This window comes from Gracilinanus agilis, chromosome 1 (genome assembly GCF_016433145.1).
Source record: "Gracilinanus agilis isolate LMUSP501 chromosome 1, AgileGrace, whole genome shotgun sequence".
Classification (NCBI taxonomy): domain Eukaryota; kingdom Metazoa; phylum Chordata; class Mammalia; order Didelphimorphia; family Didelphidae; genus Gracilinanus; species Gracilinanus agilis.
The window spans coordinates 72,166,933-72,182,915 of record NC_058130.1 but is presented as its reverse complement, the minus strand read 5'-3'; positions in this window follow the sequence as shown (position 1 = coordinate 72,182,915).

The window sequence follows — 15,983 nt, the reverse complement described above, 5'->3', positions numbered from 1 at the left end:
AAAGAGAGAGAGAGAGAGAGAGAAGAGAGAGAGAGAAAGAGAGAGAGAGAGAGAGAGAGAGAGAGAGAGAGAGAGAGAGAGAGAAGAGAGAGACTATAGAGGTTCTAGGACAAAGCTTTGAAAGATCTATAGAAAATATGTTTAAAGTGGATGATTTTCCCAGCAAAGGAAAGTGTGACCAGGAAGATAGGAGGAAATTTGAGAGTCAGTAATTAATTACACGAAAACCAAGAGAAGAGAGAATATTTAGAAGAGAGTTAATAATATCAAATGTTAGCGAAATATCTAGAAGAAAGAGAATTGAAAATAATCTCTTTTTGTTGGCCATTCTTGGAGATCCTTTTGAATAGAACAATTTTATTCGATCAATATGATTAGAAGTCATATTGCAAAAGATTTATTAGAGAGCAAGGGGAGTAGTGGAGGAAGCATTTTATATGTTATATATAACATATTATTAGAAAGTTGCCTAGAACATTGAGAGCTTAAGTGACATTTCCAGTGTTACTTATGGGTTAGAAGAATAATTTGAACTCAGATCTCCCTGCCTTTAAGGCTAATCTCCATCTCTCTTTTCCCCATTCCCTTTCCATGTCCCTTCACACACACACACACACACACACACACACACACACACACACACACACATTCCATTATAATTTCTCTTCTTTTTCCCAAAAAGCAAGAAAGTCAAATTAACAGCTTTCTTACTAAAGCTTCCTACATTTCCAACTGTTTTTCTGTCTTTTCCCCAAAAAAGTGTGCTATAGGGAAAAATACTGGTTCCCTCATGTAAGGATGGCTCTTTTTATTGTTACACTCATGATCCTTTCCATAATTCTCTTCCCCTCCTCTTTAGTTAAAACACTGATATCTATATTATAAAGCATAAATGGCAAACATAGGCTCATATAATTAAAAGGAGAAAGATATAATTTTAATATATATAAAACAAAAAAGAAAAAGAAACTAATACAAAGATGAATTTCAATTGACATATTCATACAAATACACACAATATACTCATATGCATAACACATATACTTGCATAAATAGAGAGAAAAATTGTTGAATCATCTCTGAATATTGTTCAGTTTAAGTGTTTATAGCAAACTGGGTGATAGTCATTCTTCATCAACTTCCCCTCCCCCCCAGGTGAATGGCTAAACCAAATTCTTTTCAGTAGCTATGTATCTATTCTAAAAAGTTCTTTGATATTCTGAAGCATGACTCAATCAGCTCAATATTAACTGTAACTAGAACAATCCAGAGGACCTCATCATTCCATTATGAATATACACCAGATCTCTTTTCTGACAATGTCCAACAACTACATATCAGTATATAATTCATCCCTGTGATCTGCCTACCTTGTACTAATGATGGAATGATTATTAGCAAATAGTATTTTTATAAAGTGTAAGCATTTCAAAAATGTTTACATATTATCCTACTTGATATGTCATCTCATTTGTAAAACATTTCAAGGAATTTTAAGGAATATTTACACAATTTTAACATATTCATGGATGATAGCTTTTTGTAATACATACTTTATTGCAGTGATCTCCTCTAGAATAGAATTGAGTCAAAAAGAAAAAGAAATAATCACAGTAGGGTCTTGTTTTCTCTATGTCTTTCAGCTAAATGGGAGATCATAAAGACAGAACTACTTGGAATATTGTTTGTTAAATCCTCTGTTCTTTTCTAATACCCGCATTAAGGATGCCCTTGAAGTTAGTGAAGAGCTTTCTCTTAAAAATTGTACATAGAAAGGTAAGTAAACATGTAGATTTGTAATGGATGTTCTTTCAGTTGCCTTATTTCATTATAAATCTATCTCTCTGCAACTGCCTCTATTATTCCTATTCTATAGCACTTTAAACATTTGGATACAATAATAATGACCTCTTAATGTTTTCTGTTCTCCAAGCTAACTAACCACATTCTCTAACAATTGTTCTATTATGTTACAATCTTAAGACCTTTTGCCTGGATACTTTTCTAATAGAAAATCCAGGTTATCGATGCACTTCCTAAAATTTTTTACCCAGGACTGGTATATCATGCTTTAAGTTAGGATCTGAGCCAGCCACAGCACATCAGGAATTATATGTCCTTATGCTAATTGCTGTTACCATTGTAATATAGTCAAAGATGTCAAAAATATCTATCTATAGTTGAAAGTATCCCAGGAGGTCATCCTTCTATTTGCATTTTTTTTGCAACATTTCAAACTAGATATCTCAGTCTCAACCTTGACTCATGATCTTTCCCTCATCTTTTCCCCACCACTTCCAAATATCTATATTACTCTTCAAGGAGTCACCATCTGTCCAGCCACCTAAATGGACACTTTTAGAATCAATGTTATCTATCCACATATTCAATCACTTATTAACAACTACCTCCATAAGATTTCTTGCTTTAATCCCCTTCTCCCTATTATCACTGAAGTTCAGGATTCCATTATCTCATTCCTGGATTATAGAGGTTGGCTCATACTGGATTTTCCTTCTCCAAGTCTCTCTCCTTTTGAAATTATCCTCTACAGAGCTGCCAAAGAGGCATTCTGAAAACGTGTTACTTACTCGACTAAGGGGAAAGGAGGAATGAAGGAAATAATTATTTATATAGCACCTACTATAAGCTGTGTGCTATGCTAAATGTATTTTCAAATATTTTTTCTCTCATTTTTATATTTTTATATTTATTTTAATAACAAACTTCCAAATTTTCCAAAGTTATATGATTCGTGTTGTCTCCCTCCCTTTTTCCCTTTCCTCTCCCAGAGCTGAAAATCATTCAATCTGGGTTATACATATAACATAAAACATTCTCATATTATTCATTTTAACTATTCATGTTCACATTTTTACATATTATAAAACAAAACCCCAAGTCATGTACCCAAATAAATAAGTAATAAATCATATGTTTTTACCTGCATTTATGCTCCTACAGTTCTTTCTCTGGAAGTGCATAGCATTCTTTTTCATAAGTCTCTCAGAAATGTTCTGATCATTGCACTGCTTTTAGAAGCAGTCTATCACATTTGATTATTCCATAATATTTCAGTTACTGTGTATAATGTTCTTCTGGTTCTGCTCATTTCACTCTGCATCAGTTTACATAGATCTTTCTAGCTCTTTCTGAAATAATTCTGTTCATCATTCCTAAAAGCACAGTAAGATTCCATCACTATCTTATAGCAAAATTTGTTCAGCCATTTCCTAATTGAAAAGGAAATCTTACAGAGAGACCCTGCTCCTTTTGACCAAAGATCATGCTCAAAGCTGAGCTGTTATGGGAACTGCTAGTATCTAATCTGGAGTGTTTTTGTAAGCCTCCAGAGATTCTTTTCTTCTGTCTCTGACAAAGAGTTAAACCTTTTCTACCAACCCTCCATAAATAAAACATCTTTGCATCACCTCTCAGCCAGACATTTCACCAATGTATATATGTCTTGATGTATGGCTCTAATCGCCTAAGAGAACTCTCTCATTATAAATGTTTACCTCTTTGTCATAATAAATGGAGCTAATGTATAGCCCCTTCCTGGTCCTACTTTTGTATTTCCCCTTCTTACTCTCCCTCCCTTTTTCTCTCAGTGTCAGAACCCTCACATCAACAACAAACAGGTCCTTTCCTTTTTTTTTTTTTTTTTGGTCTCTTTGGGATACAGACCTAGTAGTAGTATTATTTCTGCTTTTTTGCATTTGTTTGCCATGTTTCTATGCCATATTACATGATCTATCTTTGTGACTGTTCCATGTGCTGTTGAAAAGAAGGTGTATTACTTTTTGTCCCTATTTATTTTTCTTCCATATATCTATTAACTCTAATTTTTCTAGGGTTTCATTCACCTCTCTTATCTCTTTCTTATTTATTTTTTGGTTTGATTTATGTAGATGTGATAGGGGAAGGTTGAGGTCCCCCACTACTATGGTTTTGCTATCTATTTCATCCTTGAGCTCCAATAGCTTCTCCTTTAGAAATTTGGAAGCTATACAGTTTGGTGCATACATATTGAGTACTGATATTTCTTCATTGTTTATACTGCCTTTTATTAGGATGTAGTTACCTTCCCTGTCTCTTTTCACCTTATCTATTTCTACTTTGGCTCTGTCAGAGATCATGATAGTCACCCCCGCCTTCTTTTTCTCATTTGAAGCCCAAAAGATTTTGCTCCATCCTCTCATTTTCACTCTATGTATGTCTGACTGTCTCATGTGTGTTTCTTGTAGACAACATATGGTAGGATTTTGGTTTCTAATGCACTCTGCTATTTGCTTCCGTTTTATGGGCGAATTCATCCCATTCACATTCAGAGTTATAATTATCAGCTGTGCATTCCCAGACATTTTGATTCTCTCTCCTAGTCCTGTCCTTTCTTCTTTCACTGTTTCCTTCTATACCAGTGTTTCGTTTTAAATCAGTTCCTATAATGCCCTCCCTTCTTATTCCCCTCTTATTGTTCTTTAAAGCAATGCCACGTTCCCCCCACCCAAGCCCTTTCCCTCCCTATTATTGCTTCCCTCCCCACCAGTCCCTTTGTTACCCTTCTACTTCTCTATAGGGCATGAATCAATTCTCTGCCCCAATGGATCTGATTATTCTTCTCTCTTTAAGTTTATTTCAATGCACTTAAGTATTGAATATTTCCTCTCTCTAATCTCTTTACCCTTACAGTGTATTGTTATTTTTCCCTGTTGGTCCCACACACTTCTTTATGGAATATAATTTTTTTCCTTTTTGTTTGTTTTCCTAATTTTCTTATTATTATCTTCTTCCCCCTCAGATTTATATATATTTATACCTACACACACACACACACACACACACACACACACACACACACACATATATAGCTTAACCTTTCATCCTATACAGTTTGTCCCTGTTCCTCTATGTAAACTTCTTCTAGCTACCCTGTTGGTAATAACAATTTTTAATATTTGCTAATATCTTCTTTTCTTCTTGAGATATAAATTGATTGAACTTGTTGTGTCCCTTAAAGAAAAAAATCCCTCTCCCCATTCTCTTAATTACCTTATGTTGATTCTCTTGAGTTCTCAGTTTGGGCAGCAAACTCTCTGTTTAAGTCGGGTTTTTTTCTTGATGAATGTTTGGAAGTCCATTTGATTTGAATCACTTCATATAAATATTTCCAGGTTTTGGATACAGGAAACTTTTAAGAATGAAATTTTGAAGTTATAAACAAAAATAAAATGTTTTCATGAGGGAGAAAAAGAATATTTAATTTTTGAAAAGTCTCTGAAGAGGGGCAGGTAAGTGATTTAATGAATAGAAAGCCAGGCCTGGAGATGGGAGATCCTAACTTCAAATCTGGCCTCAGACACTGGTGAGCTGTGTGACCCTGGGCAAGTCACTTAACTGTAAATGCCTAGCCCTTACTGCTCTTCTTCCTTGGAATTGATAATTGTGTGGATTCCAAGATAGATGATGAGTTTTTAAAAAAGAATATGAAGAGACTTAATTGACCATATGTGGAATTTTTCAAACAATTTAAATTTTTAAAAAGTGGCTAGGTCTTGTGGGGTTAGTTTCAAACATGAGTAAGGAGGGAATAGGCTGGAGTTGGTGATCAAAGTTAAGGACTTTGAATAGAGCTTTCAATTCTTTTACAGCATTGGAAGAACTTGGAAAATAATAATTCATTGGTTAAAGTGGGCAAATGAAGATAATCTACGACAATTGTTTAATGATGATTCAAAACTCAAGACAACTAAGGAGACAGAAAGATTGCACACAGATGTTTACAATCAAACTCAAGTGCTTGGGTCTTCCTGACCTTGATGAATTACATTGCAGAATAAAGAAAAAGATAGTGTATGTGATTGCTAAAACACCCAATAACTTTTGAAATGCTATTAATGGCCTGGGCATATGCTATAAGACTAGAGTTGCATGTATGTCCCTTTAAAAAAAAGAAAATGTGGAAATTTTAAATTATAGGTCAGTGAGCTTTTCTATAATTCATGAATGACTTAGGACTAGGATATCAAAAATCAAATGAGTTGGTATATATAAAATGCTACACAAACTTTAAAGTACTATTTAAGTACTAGATGTTGTTCTGTTTTAATAAACTTGTCCCAAAGTAGAAAGGATTGAATCTCACGATAATGAGTCCTGATCACTTGAGGACCTTTATTTGAAACTATGAATACGCTTCTCTATTCCTTCCATCATTTAGCTTTCATGGTTTAAGAATCTCAGCATCCACCTAATAAATCAGTGATAATAACAAAACTCTCTTCTGTGTGAACTTCTAATCTAGGACCTGAGGGATTAGTCATACCCAGGAGAGTGCTTTTTGAGTTCATTGTGTATTCCTCTATAATTAGGTAAGGCTTATTTCCATGAAGGTCCCATTGACCATTAACTGTCTCCATGTCATGTTTCAGATCATGCCATTTACACCAATTTTCTGGCCAAATTGTTGGCAATGTTTTGGGCACTGATATGTCCTACTGTCAGAGGGAATAATACTCTTTTGGATCCTAAAGCTACTGGTATTATCAATAAGATACCCAAAAATATTCAATGGGCACATCCTTTGTGTTCACTTTGCTTTAATTTAATGCAACAATTTTCATTCCATAACAAACTCTCTTGTTTGCTACTATACCGATAAAGGTATTTTCTAATTAGCTTTAATAGATTAAGTCTTTTGCAAATGTCTGCTGTACGTAAACATAGCTTTTCTTTTTTTTTTTCTAATGACAATTTTATTTTAAAATGTTCTTATGGATATAACTTTTTTATCATGCTATATACATGTACATAGATGTAAATTCAGGTCATTTCTATACTTGATTTTAATGACTATCATAGCTGAAAAAAGACACTTGACATTTGGCTATGTTTACTAAAACATGACACTCATTTTGCAATCTAATCCACAAATTATGGAAAAGTATTTGTTAAAATTCAACAGGTATAAATTTACACATTTCCTTTTGTCAATTATTATTTCAAAATGATATGAGTATTTCTAGATTTCTGTTAAAATATAATCAAAATATAATGGAACAATTCATTTATTTATTTTTTTAATTTTAAATATTTATTAATTTTCATTTTTAACATGGTTACATGATTCATGCTCCCACTTTCCCCTTCACCCCCCGCATTCCCCACACCCATGGCCGACACACATTTCCACTGGTTTTATCATGTGTCCTTGATCAAGACCTATTTCCAAATTGTTGGTAGTTGCATTGGTGTGGTAGTTTCGAGTCCACATCCTCAATCATGTCCACCCCAACCCTTGCGTTCAAGCAGCTGTTTTTCTTATATGTTTCCTCTCCTGCAGTCTTTCCTCTGGATGTGGGTAACATTCTTTTCCCTAAATCCCTCAGAATTGTCTTGGGTCTTTGCATTGCTGCTAGTATAGACCTCCATACCATTCAATTTTACCACAGTGTGTCAGTCTCTGTGTACAAAGTTCTTCTGGCTCTGCTCCTTTCACTCTGCATCAGTTCCTGGAGGTGTTTCCAGTTCACCTGGAACTTCTCCAGTTTGTTATTCCTTTTAGCACAATAGTATTCCATCACCAGCATATACCACAATTTGTTCAGCCATTCCCTAATTGAAGGACATCCCCTCCTTTTCCAGTTTGTTGCCACCACAAAAAGTGCAGCTATAAATATTTTTGTACAAGTCTGTTTATCTATGATCTTTTTGGGGTACAAACCCAACAATGGTATGGCTGGATCAAAGGGCAGGCAGTCTTTTATAGCCCTTTGAGCATAGTTCCAAATTGCCATCCAGAATGGCTGGATCAGTTCACAACTCCACCAGCAGTGCATTACCATCCCAATTTTGTCACATCCCCTCCAACATTCACTACTCTCCCCTAGAATCATTTTAGCCAATCTACTAGGTTTGAGGTGGTAACTCAGAGTTGTTTTTATTTGCATTTCTCTAATTATTAGAGATTTAGAACACTTTCTCATGTGCTTATTGATAATTTTGATTTCTTTATCTGAAAATTGCCTATTCATGTCCCTTGCCCATTTATCAACTGGGGAATGGCTTGATTTTTTTATACAATTGATTTAGCTCCTTGTATATTTGAGTAATTTGACCTCTGTCAGGATTTTTCATTATAAAATTTTTTTCCCAGTTTGTTGTTTCCCTTCTGATTTTGGTTGCATTGTTTTTGTTTGTACAAAATCTTTTTAATTTAATATAATCAAAATGATTTATTTTACATTTTGTAATTTTTTTCTAACTCTTGCTTGGTTTTAAAATCTTTCTTTTCTCAGAGATCTGACAAGTATACTATTCTGTGTTCACCTAATTTACTTACAGTTTCCTTCTATATATTCAAGTCTTTCGCCCATTGTGAATTCATCTTGGTGTTGGGTATGAGATGTTGATCTAAACCTAATGTCTCCCATATTGTTTTCCAATTTTCCCAGCAGTTTTTGTCAAATAGTGGATTTTTGTCCCAAAAGTTGGGCTCTTTGGGTTTATCATACACTGTTTTGCTGATGTCACTTACCCCAAGTCTATTCCACTGATGCCCCCTTCTATCTCTTAGCCAGTACCATATTATTTTGATAACTGCTGCTTTATAGTATAGCTTAATATCTGGTACTGCTAAGCCACCTTCCTTCACGTTTTTTTTTTTCATTATTTCCCTGATATTCTTAATCTTTTGTTCTTCCAAATGAACTTTGTTATAGTTTTTTTTCTAATTCATTAAAAAAGTTTTTTGGTAGTTTGATAGGTATGGCACTAAATAAATAAATTAATTTGGATAGAATGGTCATTTTTATTATGTTAGCTCATCCTACCCATGAGCAATCAATGTAGTTCTGTGTTATTTCCAAGTTAATATAGGAAATCCTAACTGATCAGAATCAAGTTAATATTTACAAAAATGATTACAAAACAAGGCAATAAAAAGTGACATAAAAAGGTCATAATGAGAAATTATTTTGATTGTGATCAAGAAAAGGCTACTTTGATGACCTGGGCCTTGAGCAGAGAGCACAATGCCTTGAAAACTGTGTGTTTCATAACTGCTTGATGACTGACTGATTGGGAAGCCATATGGCATAATGCAAACAGCAATGGGTTCAGAGCAATAATAATAACAAACATTTATGTAGTGTTATTATGTGCCCAATACACTGTAATTTTTTTTCATTTGAGCCTGATATCAGTCTTAGGAGACAATTGCTATTATCATTACAGTTTTTTAACATATGGGGAAACTGAGGCAAATGGATTAAGTGGCTTGATCAGAGTCACACAACTAGCAAGTATCTAAGGAAATGTTTGAACTCAGTTTTCCTGACTCCATGTCAGCACTCTATTCACTGTGCAATCTATCTGCCCCTATTTCAGAACACTTTATCAACTCCTAATTTCATCACTCCCTAAGTGATATTAGACAAATCATTTCATCTCTATGATTTTCCCAAGTTGTAAAAAGATGATTTCTAAGTCCATTCCAACTCTAAATCATTGACCCTATAAATGCTAATGTTATCAATAGGCAGAGAAGGAAGAAGAGTACAACTATGTGATGATACGAGAGGGATGAAGTGGGGAAGTCAGATGGGGCTTTTGGTGTATAAATATGGAGATTAAATCATAGAAAATTTAGAGAGAGTGGACATAAATAAATGTATGTGAGTAGTTAATGTAACCTTCCAATATTAACAAAAGAGTATAATTTGAGTATCATTACAGTAACTAACAGAAACAATCGCCACTATGTTGTGCCATTTGAAAAGCAATACAGAAACAATGTAAAGATCCAGGAAAATAATAAGGGACACAGGAGGATCATAGGAAGCCCTAATGGAATCTGAACACAGATTGAAGAATACCATTCTTCAACTTATTTTCTTCATGAATTTTTCTCTAGTATAAGTGATATATATATATATGTGTATATATATATCTTCTTTCACAATATGATAAAATTGAATTATGTATTGCATGATAGCCCATGTAAAACCTATACCATATTACCTGCTATCTTGTGAGGATGAAGAAATGGGAGGGAGGAAAAAAACATGGATCACAAATTTCAGAAAATGAATATTAAGATTATATCTACATATAATCTGGGAAAATATTTTTAAAACATGAGAAGGAATAGAAAGATGGAGCCAACAGTGGTGGTAACATTCCAGGTAATATTACCCAAAACATCAATGTCACCATTTCTAGTTGCAGCATTGATGCCATTAGAGCCTGGAACCTATAGATAGAAGAATATTAGATTCAGGTTATTGTATTAAGGATTCAAGAACTAAAATGAAATGGACTCCCAGAGGTCATTGAATCTCAACTTTTCATCTTACAATTGAGGAAACTAAGGTCAATGTCAGTTAAGTGACAAAACCAAGAAATAAGAAGAATATAATAAGAAATAAATCAGAGACAGGATATGAACTCAAATCCTTTGGCTCCAGAGCCACCACTCTTTTCTCTGTAACACACTGACTCCTCATAAGTAATTATAATGCTTGCTGCTAGAGCACCTTACAAAGAGAAACTACATGTGGCCCTTCAATCAAATGGTTAAAACAAAGTTTTCTAGTATATTTTATAAACAATATACTCTCTAAAAGGCTACAACCCTGATAATTAAAATAGTTTATTGAACTTTATTTGGCCAAAGGAAACTTCCTAATCAACCAAGGACTAATGTGTTCCAAGTAGGTTAGAACCCTTTAAATGAAATAGCATCAAAAATCCATTGTGATTTCAACTGGGAGTAAATCATAATTATGTTTTTTATCTTTCATTGTCAACTCTAAATGGCATAAAAATTCTTCTTGAATTGCAAAGAAATTGGACAAACATTTATTATACACCTATATGCCACATATTGGGCCACTGGAAATACAAACATGAAAAAATGATTTGGTCATTGCCCACATATGGTGAGGTATACAGATGGGAGAGAACAGATAAGAATGAAGAATAATTTTTAATGGTTTGAATGGGATATTGATTAAGTGAAGGGAAGTATTTTGAGAAAATAGTTTGGACTAGAAATTAGTTTGGACTAAGTAGTTGAAATTAGATTATAGGAAGCCTCAAATCAGAGGCTAATAAGTTATATTTTATTGTGGAGCCAGTAGTAAGAGAGTAAAAGATTTTGAACAGGGAAGATATTTGATAGGGCTTGTGTATTAGAAAGATTACTTTGAAAAATGAGGTAGAAAAGAAAGAGATTAGAGACAGTTCCATTGGTTTCAGCCCATGTTGGCAAACCTTTGGCATGTGGGACAGAGAGGGCTGCTTCCCTTGTAGGAATAAGTTAGGAATGGTCATATCTCAAAATTCCTTTCTTTCAACTAACCCTAAAAAGCCAAACCATCCCTAACTTATTCCTACACCCTTCCTCTCTCCTGCACCTGAGGACATTTTTCTCATCACTAGTCCCTCTGCCCAGCATCCCAATGAGAGCTCTTCCTCTCTCCCTTGTCTAGGGCAAGGTGGGTGACTCACATGTGGTGTGAAGGTTGCAATTTGGACACGCAGTCTCTAAAAATTTCATCATCACCAGCCTAGGAAAAAGGTAATTTTTCCCCTCTATTTTCTTTAGAATATTTTTCTATGGTTACATGATTCATGATTCCCCCCTCCCTTTTCTCTCCCCTCCTGGAGTCGACAAGCATTTCCACTGGGTTATATATGTATCAATGTTCAAAGTCTATTTCTTTGTTCATATTTGTAATAGAGTGATCTTTTAACATCAAAACCCCAATCATATCCATATTGAGCTACATGATCAATCAGATGTTTTACTTCTGCGTTTCTGCTCCCACAGTTTTTCTCTGAATGTGGATAGCGTTCTTTCTCATACATCCCTCAGAATTATCTGGATCATTGCTGTGCCTGCCATAGTGTATCGGTCTCTGTGTACAATATTCTCCTGGTTCTGCTCCTTTTGCTCTGCATCAATTAAAATGTAATTTTAAAGGAAATAATCAGAGAAAGAATTCAGGTGGTAGTATAGAAATGAAAAGGAAATGCTGGATTAAAAATTTATTTAAGTGGTGAAATCACTTGAGCCTGGACACTTCTGAGGAAAGGTACTGAGACAAAGAAGAAATTAAAAGATGACTCTAAGGTTTAACCCTGGGAAAATGCTAATGGAGTAGTTAAATGGTATTGCCAATATTAAATGATTAATTTTTAAGTATTTGGAGTTTGATGTATCAGCAAACCAGATGGATATGCTGTCATGGATCAGAAGCTAGTAGATAGAGTCATAAAACCAAGTTCCATGTTGCCTTATTTGACTTTCTTTGTGTCCTCTTTACCACAATTAAGAAATGGACAAAAACAGTCTGCTTTATGGTTCACATATCTTCAGAATTTTTATTCAAAACTACAATTTTTGGATTAGGTCCCAAAGTGAATTTAGCGTACAAATAGACAATTGTTTGGTAGCTACCAGTATATGCTAGATCCATCTTTCACAAGGGATATTTCTTTGTCAATAGTGGCATCAAGTGCCAGTGTTCATAATCCCTTCACAACAGCCCGGTGGAACAAATGTAAGTGTCCATTTCTGTTATTTATATTCTTTCTAATAGTGCTGTCTCTGAACCATGCTTCAATTCTACTCCTTGAGTGTTCAGGTATTTAATAAGTGAAAAGGATAGAAAATGTCTTCCCCTCTTTCTTTTAAACGTATCTATTGGGGTGATTAAGCATTCTGATAAGTTAAAGGGAGGAACAACATGGGAAAGTGGGACTGATTTAGATCATCACTGTCATATACACCCTACACACAAAGTCCCACTTCCATGACTTTACTGATGATTTTTATATTAATTCTATAGGGACTCACTTCATGGAAAATAAGAATTTCTCCTAAAGTGAATCACATACACATATCAGTGTATGCACACTTAAAACTTAATCAGTTAACATCACTTTTCTAAGATAAATATCTATATATTTATTTAATCTGCTATAAATAAGTAGAATTCTTGAAATCATATACAAACATGCATACATATATCTCTATCTATCTATCTATCTATCTATCTATCTATCTATCTATCTATCTATNCATACATATATATCTATCTATCTATCTATCTATCTATCTATCTATCTATCTATCTATTGTGTCTATCTTTAAGAAAATGGTCATCAGCAAACATAATTAGAGGCATGTACCCATCATATGACATATTTGGAATGCTGTGTATTTATCATTTGCTATCATAATGCATTATATTTTGTAACGCTTTTCACCACCAAATGAATATTGGAAATTGATTTTTTAAAAGTTCACTACTTTCATGTTGAAAAAGAGGATTTTAAAAAGAAGCAGGATTAAGGGTAATCATATCAAAAAAGAAAAAATTCATAAATCATTTAAAATGCAAATAAGAGTGCAAAAGAAAATGCAAGGGGCAGCTGGGTAGCTCAGTGGAGTGAGAGTCAGGCCTAGAGACAGGAGGTCCTAGGTTCAAACCCGGCCTCAGCCACTTCCCAGCTGTGTGACCCTGGGCAAGTCACTTGACCCCCATTGCCCACCCTTACCAATCTTCCATCTATAAGACAATACACCGAAGTACAAGGGTTAAAAAAAAAAAAAAAAAAGAAAATGCAGAATGAGACCCAAATAAGCAAAACAATGTTGGCACTGCTATGTTAAATTTGAAATATGTAGGTTTTAAAAGCTATACATAATGACATGTATTCAGAATTCAGAAGTTCATATGTGGTCTTCTTTTGTCTGTAATTTGATGGTGGCAATGGACATATTTGTTCATGCTTCTCAAGTTCATAGTAATAAAAGAGAAAAATTTTAAAGAGATATATGAGCCATTGAAAGAAAGATGGTAACTTTTAATGTGTTGGAAGGACTAAGACTGATTGCATTTAAACGTTTTTCATTGTTATTTTGTCCAGACTTAATACTTTGTTAAATTGATTTATGACTTCTGCTTGATTTATTGTTACAAACTACAGTAGTTATTGAGGCATAAGTTGAACATTAGCTCCAACTTTGAGTTTAGTAGCTGTATTACTCCAAAATGAATGGGACACCATTAAACAAATATAAAAACAAAAATCATTCTTGGTTTTAAATTAGATGGAAAAGGACAATAAAAGCTTTATTAAATTTCATTAATATAGGATAAACAAATATTTTCATGCTTCTTACTATTCTAGTAATATTCCAAATCTGTTGCTGTTCTTGGGCATTATTTCTTGGTTTTTACGGTATATTATTTTCATCCTCTCCTACACTTAACTAACAATTTTCAAGGGACATTTCCTTGGATCTTCCCAAAATCAGAAAAAAACCAGAACTTCCTCTTTTCCATAAAAGGAAAATGGCCTAAAGGAGAATTTGAGCCTGGGTATTTATAACAATAAAAAATTATAATTTTCTCCTTACTTAAAAAAAAAGAAAGCATTTCTTTTTTAATATTGGTATTTGTAAAACCCATATCTGGAAACTCTGACATCTAAGGATTTCAATTTTTGAAACCAATTTTCAGATATTGGTATCCTTTTCTGAGGGCTTCAGTTCTTCCAACTAAGATTACTGTGATATATTCCTAAATGGACTTTCTGTCCAAAGCCTTTACTTACATGATTCCACTCTTTAGGGTATTGCTCCTATAATCTTAATAGTAATAGAGCTCCCTAGTTTAAAAATTGTTCTGTACATTTTCTCATATTTGGCCTCACAGCTATTTAATGGTGCAGGTCCTATTATCGACTCTATTTTATATGTGAAAAAATCAAGGTACAGAAAAGCCAAATGATTTGCCCTGGGCCATGCATATATAGCAAGTATCTGAGACAAGATTCAGCTTGTAGTCTTCCTTACTCCATTTCCTATCCATGTATCCACAGAACTTCCTATTTTCCCAGCTCATTGCCTAATTCAGTGTTTCCAATCATGACATCCTTCTATTGAACACCTCCAGTGGCTCCCCACTGCCTCCTGATTCAAGTAAGAATACTTGAAGTGGACACTTCATATCTATGCCTGAAATGAGTGAGTTCTTAATAATATTTTTTGAATTCCAGGGAATATTTAAAAAGCAAAGTGAGATGATAGGTATTGAGAAAAATAGGAAAATTCTAATCTCAATGGATCTGATTAATTCTTTTTCAAATGTGCCAGATTCATACTTAATTACCATTTCACTAAAAAGCAACCGCAATGGAGATTTTTTGAAGTGCTTATCTAATGTCGAAGCATATTAAAGCTTTACTTTTAATAAAAATATTTATTAAATACATTTTTCCCAGCTACTATCCTTTCTAAATTTATGAGAATAAAGGAAACCTGTCAATTTTTAATTAATCTTTTAGGAAATAATGTTATGCATTAAATATGTTTCCTTCATTTTTTCCCCAAAGCTGGAACATTTTTTCTTAGGAAACTATTTAAATGATTAAGAAGGAACTTGAAATTTCTGGAGAACAATTTAAGAATGGTAACCAGAATTAGAATAAGTAATACTTTATTCCAAATAAGACCACTGCTTATCAGTGCTTTAGTGGGTTGACTGGTTTAGAAAATTCTTATTCAATATGCATCAAAATTTCAAGTGATATTTCTTATGTTTAGTGAAACAATTAACAAACTGTTAATGACTGACAGACAGCTTAACTCATAGAACCTTTCTCATTTTGATTGAAGATTTTTTTTGTTCATTAATATTGTAAGTTATATAAAAATTTTTTAATTAAAAAGGTTTCTATGCTACAAGGAGACTTTGCTTGTTTAAAATTTACTAAGAAAAAAAATTCTTGTATTATGAAAATCCAGATTAGTGGAATTTTTTCTGTCAACTTTATTCCTGAAATAGCTTTTATATTAAAAATGAAATAAATTCCATACTTTGAAATTATGAAGAGAGGTTCATCTTCTGGCTGTACTATTAAATAGCTATGTGTTCATAGAAAAATCATTTAACTTTTCTTGTGCTAAT